A 12,122-nucleotide genomic window follows, 5' to 3' on the forward strand; every position below is an offset into this window, starting at 1 on the left:
AAACAGATTTTTCAGGATATGATGGAAAAATCAAGTATTAAACTAATTGACAATTATGTTTTAGAATTGGTGGTGCTATTTAAATTAAAAAACGAAATAATATTTTATCTAAAATAAAAATCCATTTATTTCTACCTCAACCCTTATTTCATTAATTTATCCCTTTCAAATGAATTAAATATGGAAGGACATATTCTTAACAATGGTAAAATTAAAACCAAACAAAATGAAGTACATTATCCATTAGAATTATTTGGTGGATTTTTAAATAATTATAAAGAAATTTGTGGGAGGATGATTTAACTGTAATTTTTACTTGGCGTTCAAGAAAAGATCAAGAAGATTCTATTCTTCGTTGAACTACTGATAATGATAATAGTACTCTTCCTAAAGAAAGTAAAATTGGTATTAAAAGTATGAAAGATCTGGTTTCTGTTGATAATGTGAACCAGAATATTCATTTGAACCAGAACAAGAAATACATAGTAATCCAAAAATTCCAATTTCTTTCTTTGAACCCCAAACAACTGAACTTGCTGGATTAAATAGAATGAGAAATTTTGAACTAGATATTACTAATTTATATAATTCTGTCAAGTTGATATGTCTTACCTTATTTTCGTTGCTTTTGAAAATAACTGAATATATGACCAGTTAAATGATTCTTCTTTATTAGATTACGTTAAACCACAAAATATCTTTGTTAAAAATGGAAGAAATCAAGTTTTTTCTCAATTATTATGGAATCCACCTAACAACTTTTTAAAACCTTATGATGCTTTTAGAGATTTTAAGAGAATAACCCAGTTAACTAACGATGTAAATGTAAGGGCATTTATTGTTATTGAAACTTATCCTATCTATGTCATGAATATGACTAGAAGAATGAATGTTGTAACTACTCAAAAACAGCAACGAAATTATTTGCATTATTTAATGAAAATATGCTAAATGATGCAATTGCATACGTTATTATGTATGGTGAAAAGAATTTAACTTATGATTCATAACATAGAATGCTTACTGAAAATTTCTAATTACATAAATGAATAAAAAATTAGAAAAAGTAAAGATATTTTTACTCGTGTTCTCGTTTCCTTTTGAAATATTTCCATAAAAGTAGAGACAATAAAAACTGAAAACTTTCGATTTTCTAAAATTTGAACGCTTTCCAAACGTTGGAAAAAGTTTTAATTTTTGATTCCTTAAATATTTTCTATGTGAATGAAGCAAAACAAAATGAACATGAATTGTAGCACTGAAAATCTATTAACTGAACTTAACAATGCCTTTGCAGAAGTGCTCACTACATTGTCAGAGCTTAAAAAATATAAATGTTATGTCATTCCAAAAGCTGAAACTTCACAAACTACATTTGCAGAAAACGTTTTATTACTTTTAGATCATGAATTCAAAAATACTCTTCCAGAGCTTTCTATTAAAATCTTTACAAATGATGATTTAGAGAAAAGTGTAGAATTAAATTTTATTTTTATATAAAGTCGTCTAACTCATGTTATTGAATTAGAAAAAATTTAGATATTTATGTCATTTTTATTATTTAATTAAATGAAAATTTAGTTTTTCAGGTATAGATAAATTTTCGTTGTGGGATACTGCGAAATTTGAATCCTGATTTATAACCCGCAATTATTAATCAAAAATGCTCTTTGGTCCAGAACACTCATAAATGTACTACTCTCATTCTTCCACCTCCATCAGTCCTGAGCAAGGAACATGAAATATTCAGACACATATCCATTTGCAATATCACATAGGAACGTGAACAACCAGAATAAATATATTTATATTTTCCAATACTTATCACTATATAACTCACCATTTATCATGTGATGGGAGAGACCAGCATTGTAGAAGGCCTTCTAAAATGCTGTATCATTACATAAGTTGACAGCTGTTTGTTAGTTCACTTTGACATATTTTCCTATTCTTGGTTCTTCAACAGTGATCAACAGAAAGTTTGAGGACAAATACTAGCATTATACTGATGAGTCAAAAAATTATGACAATCTTCTTAATGTATGTATGTCCACATTTGGAATGTAATACAGCTGCCATTGTCTGATATGGTTTCGAGAAGTAGTGTGTACATTTCTGTAAGTACTGGTTGGTTGCTTGTGGGTGCAGAGCTGGCACCTGATAGCATTATATGTGTTCCCTTCGGTTCATATGCGGAGAATGTGTTGGCCAAGATGTAAATGTGATTTCACTATCATCCTCAAACTGCTGGGCTTGTGACATTGTCAGTTATCCTACTAGAATATGCCATCATGTCTAGGAAGACATCTTTGGATGCAAGTGGTCTGCAATAATGTTCACATGCTCCTGACTGTCATAGGGCCTACGATTACTACTAAAGGTCCCATGAAAACCCATAACATAATACTGACCCCACCAGCCTGCATCCGTTACATGGCATATGCTTAAAGTAGCCGCTCACGTGGATAATGGTGTGTCCTCACACGACCATCGACCTGGTGTACAAGAAACGTCATTCTTCTGACGCAGTGATCATCTACAATCCCATCTCGAGAATATGTTGCCCACTGTGATCATAACTGACGATGTCGTTAGGTCAACATAAGAACATGTAGGGATCGTCTGGAACGCTATATTCAATAATATGTGCTGAACATTGTGCTTTGAAAGACTTGTGCCATCATCAGCATTATACTCTGTTACAGGTCACAGATCGCCACCTGTCCTGCTTTCCAAAGCATGCAAGTCTCCGATCTCCACATTCTGTAGCCACCATGTCAGCTGTTCATGATGTCGCTATCCTTCAACCGCTTTCCATAGGTGCTCACGACGGCAACGCGTGAACAGCCTACCAGCTTCATATTTCCAAGACGCTCATTCACAGGCACTGGGCACAGCAATATGCCCTTTGTCGAAATAATTTATGTCATTTGCGACCCGTATCGCCACCACAATGATTCCCCATTAGTATCTTCTCCGCTTATATACATCCCTAACAGGTTCACATGTCAGGCGGCACTCAGTCTCGCTACGCGCAATGGTCGTAATGTTTTGGTTAATCAGTGTATTTAAGCATGCGCCAACTTTTGATTACTTTTAGTTTTGAAGAGATTAACGGTGTCTCAGTGTGTAGCCGTCTCTCGTTCCTAGTGCATTGGTACATAAAATTACTAACTGGAGATTTTGTTTATAATGGGAATCAAAATCGACGATGTTGTCATTGTATGCAACGTACTACGAGCAGCCGCTCTTTTTTTAGAAGAACATAGTCAGAGAAACTTAACTGAAAACATTTTTAATAAGTCCAAACAAAATGCACTCAATAGCTATTTGGAGACACTCTCGATGTACAGGTAAAGTTAACAACAATGAAACTGCCCTACAAACAAATTTTCTCTCTACATTTGAGCAAAAATAATTGTATGGCCGTTTTAAACATGTTTCATTTATCTTAGGACCTTAGAAAAATTTCTGTTTTCGCTTATATGTCAGAAGAAAAGCTCCCATTGGCTGTTACTATAATTTCCCTCATTACCTTGAACAGTCAACGCTTAAATGTATCTTCGTATTATTAAATAAAATACAAATCTGTTGAAAGAGAAAAAGATTTACGATATGAAATATTTTCAATCTGATTTTCGAAATCAAAGAGGCTGGACGATGTGGGAAAACAGCCAATCACACGTTTGCTTTCGACTTAAACGTTGGTGACTTGTGCAAATGTGCATTTGCTACTTGTCTGCAACTGTCACAAGTTTCAACTGTCATTCTGCAAAGATCTTATAAATACGTATGACAAACTGCATCTTTGATAAGTAAAACTTGCTGCCGTGTTTGAATTGAGCGGTCTGCACGAAGGTAGTTTTGTAAATAGTGTACAGTATTTTGATTTAACGGGATGAATACTTACCAAAGAATTTTGCTGTAATATTCGCCAGTCACACATGGTAAGTGCGGAAAATGTAAAATAATCCACCAGCGTCAGTTGCCAGAGCAAATTTTATTTGTTGTTAAGAGTCCTTTGCTCCTCCAGATCGGAGTTCGCTACTGTAGGATTACCTGCAGTCGTGAGGGTTGAAATCCCGTATTTTGTTTGTATAAAAATATAGGACCGCAAGAATAAATATTCGATTTTTCATTGTGTTTCTATATTTGCATTGTAGCAAGGCTGTAAGTATAAACTGTCAATGTTATCAACCCAGAAAAATTAACGAAAGTAAGTGTGCAAGATGTCATTAACGTTGAGCAAATATTAGCCTTTTTCATCGAATTACCATTTGTACGATGGGCCTACATGCAGTGAATTTCTGCGTATTGGTCGTTCTTTGAACGTATGCACATTAGGGAGACGAGTAGTTCACTGAAATGTGCCAATACGCTTTGTTCTTGCTGTCTAGATCCTTTCGTGCACGTCTGCAGACAACCGTATCGGTATTTTTGTGAGAACTGACTAATTGTTTGTATATTTAATTTTACTCATGGGGGAGAAGCGATTGATGAGCCGTTTCAAGTGATTTAGTTTGGTGGGAGAGATTCTATATGTGTGTTGCACACAGCCGTACTTTTCCAGTGGATCATTATAGGTGTATTCCGTGGATACTGTGGAGAGACAGGTCTTGGATGTGGAAAAAAGGCATAAATATAAATGAAAGTGTAGTGCAGTGAAATGACTTTGCATTGGGCCTAATTTTTTACATTGCTGATTCTAACTATAAAATAATGCAAAACATTAAATTCAGGAGTTTCTGTGAAGTTACTCTTCAGTGGAGTAGGAAGAGTTGGCCAACAGGAAGTTCTGTAATCCAGTCTAAAACTAAAGTACATTATAAAGATGACATTAAATGTGCTCTGATATGTTGCTGAATGCACTTTATCCACAAATAAGACTCTTTTCTGTAGTAATGTTAATCCGTACATCTGCATCTACACGTACATCGTGAAGTCTTGGTACCAACATAGGTTGGTTCTGCTCTGAGTGTTATATTCATGCTCTTAACTATTTTTATGGAAACAAACATTAGCAATGTCAAAGGACGTTAATACATAGTTATATTATGAATTATTTGTAAAGTACCCAGCTTTTTGAAGAGATCTCTGAAGTATGATGCGTGGACATCAGACATAATACTTGTAACTCAGTTCACTTTTTGAAAATATCGACTATGTAGATTGTATTTTCCAACAAAGAGATTCCATAACTCATTAATCAGTGGAAATATGTTGAATAAACTTTATCATCACATACAACTGTAAATGTGTATTGCAAACATAGCTAATACAATGTGTGAATACCATTTTGAAGATGTGAATTATGGAAAAAAAAATTAAAATGCTGTATCTCTGGAACAGTTCTAGATACTTTGTTTGGGTGTTTTTTTTTTTTTTTATTTGAAAGATAATTGCTTTATGATTACAAATAAATCCTCCATTTGGACTTATTTGGCCGGCTGGTGTGGCCGTGCGGTTAAAGGCGCTTCAGTCTGGAACCGCTTGACCGCTACGGTCGCAGGTTCGAATCCTGCCTCGGGCATGGACGTGTGTGATGTCCTTAGGTTAGTTAGGTTTAATTAGTTCTAAGTTCTAGGCGACTGATGACCTCAGAAGTTAAGTCGCATAGTGCTCAGAGCCATTTTTTTTGGACTTATTTGTGGAAGTTATTTTACTGTAGTGCTCTGAATTTTTTTACAATTTGTGAAAAAAAAACTTTTTTTTTTTTTTTTTGGTCAAATATGCCAATTCATATCCCCCCCCCCCCCTGTTGAGTAGTGCCGTATAGTTCTACAGTCCCAGAAAAGGAGAGCTTCTACTTTCAAGTTGCACAGGTTTTATTTTAAAAAAAACTTTTTTAACTTTCAAGGGTACTGTATGTCATCGCTGAAGTTGTTTCCTACTAATTTGAAGTTGTCTCTTACTAATTTCTTTGTTACAATGTTTATTTCTGTTGTCTTTGTTGCAGTTATTTTTTATCACTTTCTACATCTGTAGTTATTTCTTTTCACTTTCATTATTGCAGGAATTTCTTACACTTTGTTGTAGTTTCTTGTCAGTTTCTTTGTCGTGGTTGTTCATTGCAGGTTTATGTATTGTAGTTGTACAGCGCTAATTTGTTTATGGAAGAGGCTTCTAAGAAACCTGAGACCATCCTTCGAGTTCTGTGTTTTTGTGAGTAATTTGCCAGTTGACATAGTTGCAGTGTGTTTTGTGAAAAGGACTGTTTGAAATGTCTTCTGATTGCATATCCATAAAAGAACTATATATAAGACAGACAAAAAACATACTTTGTTTGGGTTGGGAATAAGTGTTCTCGTTTGAAGACTGTTTCAAAGTGAAGATGTTTACAGTGACGACTTTTTGTGTTCTACATGTTTTGAAAGAGTAACTACAATGATAGTATCTGAACAAGGTGAAGCCTCCAATGCAGATTTTGCATCAATAGATGAAGAATTAAATACCCTGAATCAGCCAACTACAGAGGTAGATGTTAGTCCTGTTAAGAAAGTGTGGTCAGTGAAGTCGAGTCATAAGCTCTATGCTTCAAGAAAGCTCAGAGAAATTACTAAATCTATGGATGAGTACACTACAGCAAAACTTTACTAAATCTGTGGATGAATACACTACAGCAAAACTGCCCACACTCTTCAAAGCAGAAATTCCATCTTCAGAGGAAAATGAACCAAAGCACTCTTGCATCTCTTGCCAGGAATTTTTCACAAATATCTATTCAGGTGTTGAATATTGTGCATCCTACAGTGAAAAGGTGCAAGTTTTAACTGTTATTCTAGAGACATTTTCAAAGAAAACAATTTTGAACCACTTTCTATCAGCATCGAAGTACACAGTAGACAAATCAAGAAATGTGAGGTCTGTAAAAGAAGTCTCTATAAGACCAGGTCCCAATTATGGTCATCCTGTAGAAGCAGCTCAAGTTCAAATACTGCAGTCATTTTATGTGGAAGATAAATGGGACTGTTCTTGCCAGAGTGCCAACAAAAAAGACACTATAACTGTAACAGTTGAAGGTCGAAAAGTTATAAAAGCTAAGAAGTAAATGACTTGCAGTATTAAAGAAACTTTTGCAATTAATAAGGTCAACTAAACAACTTCACATATTGGAAGATCAAAATTTTTTGCACTATGACGTAAGTGGGTAGTTCCACACCCACGTAGAAACGTCTGTTTATGTTGTACTGCGCAAATTTTGAACTTCGGGTGGTAACTTTGAAGAACTTACTGGAGCATGTGACATATGACACCTTGGTTGGGCGTGTGAAGTCATTAGTAGTCTGTGACGTAAAGCGAGAAACTGGTTTGGTTCAAGAATGTGGTGACTGTCCTGGAAAGGGAGGACTGTCTTTACTGACACTTGGCCTGGAAGACATAGCAGATAACTCCGCAGAAATTACACATGCGATATGAGAGGAAAATATTTAACTAATTAAGAAAACTGTTGCCGTTGGCAGTTTCATTGATGTTAACTTTGTAAATGGTCAGTGAAATCAGTAACACACCAACATCTGAAGGAATTGCAACACCACCATATCGCAGAAGTGAAAGGGTATGTACAGGCTGAAGAATATGTTTAGTGCTTCGCTGTGATTTTGCTGAGAACTGGTTTGTAATTCTCCCACAAAAAGTACAATGGTGTCATGGAGTAATGACCAGGTATCAATTTTTACAGGAGTAACACATTTTCAAAACAAGACCACAAGTGTACCAGTTATAAGTGATGACACAGGACATGACCCAGCACATGCTGCAAACAGGGGTAGAGAAGATCATGTTTATTTCTGATGGTGCTTGTAGTTATTTTAAAAGTCGTTACCAGCTGTTTGAATTGAGTAAGTCATTTGTGCCAACTGATTGGGTATGCAGTGCTACCAGTCATGGAAAGGGGACTTGTAATGGTGTAGGAGGCCTGCTGAAGCACCATGCTACAAATCATTATCTTTCCGGACCAAATACAGAGGAAATCGAAGAATTCCGTGAGCAGAAGAAAGAAGAATGGTCCAAACAAACTACTCCTTCGAAAGGAATTCAGAAGACACATTTTTGGACTGAAAGTGATGGGCGAACTCATATTGCATGCGCTTTATAGAGCAAGAAAGAAAAAATTACGTTCATTCGGCCAGCACCTCAGAAACAGCAGGATCAGATTCACAACCTGAGAAGGGAGATGTTTGTCGTGTGTGTGTGTGTGTGTGTGTGTGTGTGTGTGTGTGTGTGTGTGTGTCTGGTGGATTGCAGAGATTATAGACACCAGTTATGAGTTAAACAGAATTGTAGTGAACTTTATGCTACCACATGGACCAGCTGCTGGACATAGGTTTCCAGCTGAATGACAGCTGCAGCACCATCATTGCTCATTTCCTGTTCACTATGTTTTGAAGACTGTAAGTGCTCCAGTTCTTCTTGGTTCAACAGGAGGGCATCACTCTATATCAAAGGAAGATACTGAAGCAGTGGAACACATTTTTAGCTCACTGACTGACTAATTTCAGTACAAAACAGAGTGCACAGAAGTTGTATAGGCCTAAATTGAAACCTTTAGGTCTTTGGATATTTTTCACATAAATTTTAGAACCATTTAAAATGTTTAAAAAACGAGTCTCATACTCATCTTTCAAAACTAAAATTATGTTAAATAAGGCTAGGTTTTGATTTTTATGAACCTGTTATGTGATAATAAAACAGATTTTATGTATGGCAACAATTTCAGTTGTTTATAAAAACTGTTCAACATAAAAGTGGAAGCTCTCCTTTTGAAGGAATGTAGAACTGTATGATAGTGATCAAAATTTTAAGGACTGGCATTTTTGAAAATAGAACCATAAATTATAAAAAAAGTTCAGAACACTATATTAAAAAAACTTTGACAGGTAAGTCCAAATGGAGGATTTCTTTGTAATCATAAAGCAATTATCTTTCAAATAGAAAAAACCAACAAAATACCTAGGACTGTTCCAGAGATACAGCATTTTAATTTTTTTTCCGAAATTCGCATCTTCAAAATTATGTTCACAGTGTCATCTTTGGAGGGCTTTATCTTGGAGCAGAAATTTTTCACGCAAGTTTTGGCGAAAACAAAAAATTACGTTTGGGGTGAGTTATCTCAGGTGGAACTGAATATAAAAATATTATTTTTGCACAGTTTGTACACCTATATGATAGCAATGTACTGTAAAAATTTCAACATTGATATCTGACTGTGAACAAAGATATGAATTTTTGAAAATGAGGAAATAATTCACATTACTCTGCAACTGATCTTACGGCTGTTGCCTATTCATGTGTGATACTGATGGGATATAATCAATTATTATTGAAGTAAGTTACTGAATTATATACAAAAAGTGGAAAAATCACTGAAATTAACATTTATATTATTTTGGTATACTTAAAATCAATATTTTCAATGAATATGCGACTGTTCCTAAACCTGGTGGTGAATGTTAAAAACCCTTTTCTTCAGGCGGATTCTGTGATATAGAACAAGATCTCCCAGTTGCTGTGGTAAGTTCAAGCACTGAAAGTTTTCTTAAAACATTTTTCATCGGTATCCAAACTTTGTCACTAGTAGATTTCTTGAATGATGTTCTTTAGCACAAAAAGATCATTGTTTTCCAAACTTCTTCTTTCAACCTCTGCAAGCTACCACTGTCCATGATACACACATGCCACTATGTCATTCAACGTTAAAGGCAGATGTAATTTTACTGACACAATGATCCTCATAAAATTTGGTTTCTGATGTTACATAGTACCAGACTGAGTTTTCTGCAATACCAAGGAATTTGTGGAAATGCCTTATTCCTTTTATTGCTGTACAGCCTTCAAATCTGGTTTGAAGGGTTGTTTTCATATGCAGAACCACTTCTTCTTTCTTGATCAGAAAATGGGTAATGCCTTTAATATTATCCTTGCCAAAGACATACGGTAGGTCGCCACACACCACCCAACTTGTTTTCTGGTAGGGAAAGAAACAGCTTAGTTTCCACCCACCTTTTCATGTAGCTTGTTCTTTATCAACTAATGAGTTAAACATTGCTCACAATGTATCGGGCAAGCAGACGCGAAGGTAACTTTCTTTCCACTGATGACACAGTCACGTACCATTCTGTTAATGTCCTACATGTCCTGTACTGTGAGAATTTGGTATTTGTAGGCTGACTTTACTTACTTCACATTTTGTTATACCTCCTACTCCATCATATGCTTTTCTACCATGGCAAGATGCAAAAAAGGGCCATTCAGCCTCCAACCCAAAGTCTACTTTGTGGTTGCACAGGTTTGAAAAATTCTTTTTGTTCTTATACTGACTACCATTTCCATCTGAAAAGTATATCAGCTTCTCAACATTGGGAAAATTTTCTTTTATGTAATTTATTACATACTTTTGAAACACATGTACGGCCAAAGTGTTGTGCTCCAAGTAGTCGCTTAGAATGCAAGTTGAAGAACTGCAAACTTCATCTTTCTCATTTTTAAAGTAGAGAATAAATGGCTGCACTGTTGCCTGGTCATTGATCCAGTGGTGCCCTTGAATCACAAATGTAAAATTTTCTGCAAAATCAGCTAGCACTTATGCATTCAGTTTCATGAAGTTGTGCTTTTTTGTCCTTCAAAAACTTACTTTGGATTTTAGAAACATAGTGGTGACTTTTGAGTTTTTGTAAGTTATCAATTAAAGATTCCAAGTACTCTTCCTTAGATTTAACCACTGTTATCATTTCTGCCCTGTTACTTGTGACACTCTGTTGAAGGCAATACAGTCCGACATTTCCTCATCATGTTTGTGAAACAATTCAATGTTTGTGAAACAATTCAATAATGGTTTCCTTACCAGGGCATTTATTACACGAACTCGTCATGCAGTCATAACTATTAGTGTCACAGACCATTCAATCTAATAACTCTTTGTAGTTAAGATCCCTGAGTTTTGCACCTGCAGTCATCAGTTTGACATTTTGATGATATAAACAAACACATACGGAGTGTGCCCCTGAGGATCCAGCTAAGATACACCATTTAGGGCGGAGGTCACAAAATTTTGGCCTCCCAATTTTGCATTCAGGATGAGAATTTTTAAAAGCTACATAAAATTCATTTAAATTTGACCGCACTATTCATTTCTGCTTTGTAACTTTAACTCCATTTATAACAACCCTTTTGCTATCTTTGCAACCTGGGCACATTTTGCCGTTTTCATCATCTTCAAAAAATTGCTGGATCTTTTTAATTGTTTCTTCACTTACACCTACTCCTTTCTTCTTTCCTAAAACTGGAAGATTCCCGTTCTCTTTTACTAGTTTTCGGTTTAGTTTAGCCGAACGATGAGAAATGTTGCATTCATGAACTATTTTTTCTCTTGACCATGAGTCAGGGAGCAAACTTAAAATTTTAACTTTTTCCTCTTTAGATGTCACCGAACATTTGATTTTTAATTTCTTTATTACGCTCAAATATTCAGTGTCAGATGATGCTGGTGGTAGGTTTTCATCTTCTTGAGAAATAATGTTGGTATCTGTATCATTAAAGCATGATTCCAAGTTTGCTACTTAATTTTATTCTTTTCAAAGCAGGAGATATGTCTAACTTAGAATCCATTATGCTAACAGCTTCCTCATTAGGAATATAAATGTCTTTAACAAGGTTACATGATTCTGGTTCTGGATTCACAACAAATATTTTTGAGTAACAATTTGGGCACAGGAAATTTCCAGGAATCACTTTACATTTCGCTTGGGAAGCTGTTTCACTCTCACATAACAAGGACAAATGTTCAAGTTTTATTTCCCTCAAACCTTTAGTAATAGGCTTTTTATGAACTTTAAGTGGATCACAGCACATTTCTTCCAAAAATGTGGTCGTAGTTCAGAATATGTTTCTTCTCGTGATACTCACACGCTGATGTTACAGAAGAACTTATTCGAAATTTAAACAAAGTTTGTCTAACTTCATCAAAGGCAGTGACATTTTTAAAGTTTTTTGAAACTGAACAGTAAACTGTTTGGTGACACACTTTACTTGCTATCTGTCCAACAGAGCACTGTTCATCCATGTTATTGCATTCCAGTTAATATCTCAAAATTAATTACAAATTACATACAGAACAAAGCACATAC

The 12,122-nt window shown here is 35.2% G+C and overlaps 1 protein-coding gene across 1 annotated transcript in view; it reads left to right on the forward strand.

Annotated features, from left to right (window-relative positions):
* Window positions 1-3,832: 3,832 nt before the first annotated feature.
* Window positions 3,833-12,122, forward strand: part of LOC126260433 (uncharacterized) — a 195,648-nt gene continuing 187,358 nt past the window's right edge. Inside the window, exon 1 of the mRNA XM_049957762.1 lies at window positions 3,833-3,947. The gene's annotated coding sequence lies outside the window, so the exon portion shown is untranslated. The remainder of the gene's footprint in view (window positions 3,948-12,122) is intronic.

This window comes from Schistocerca nitens, chromosome 5 (assembly GCF_023898315.1).
Source record: "Schistocerca nitens isolate TAMUIC-IGC-003100 chromosome 5, iqSchNite1.1, whole genome shotgun sequence".
Lineage (NCBI taxonomy): Eukaryota > Metazoa > Arthropoda > Insecta > Orthoptera > Acrididae > Schistocerca > Schistocerca nitens.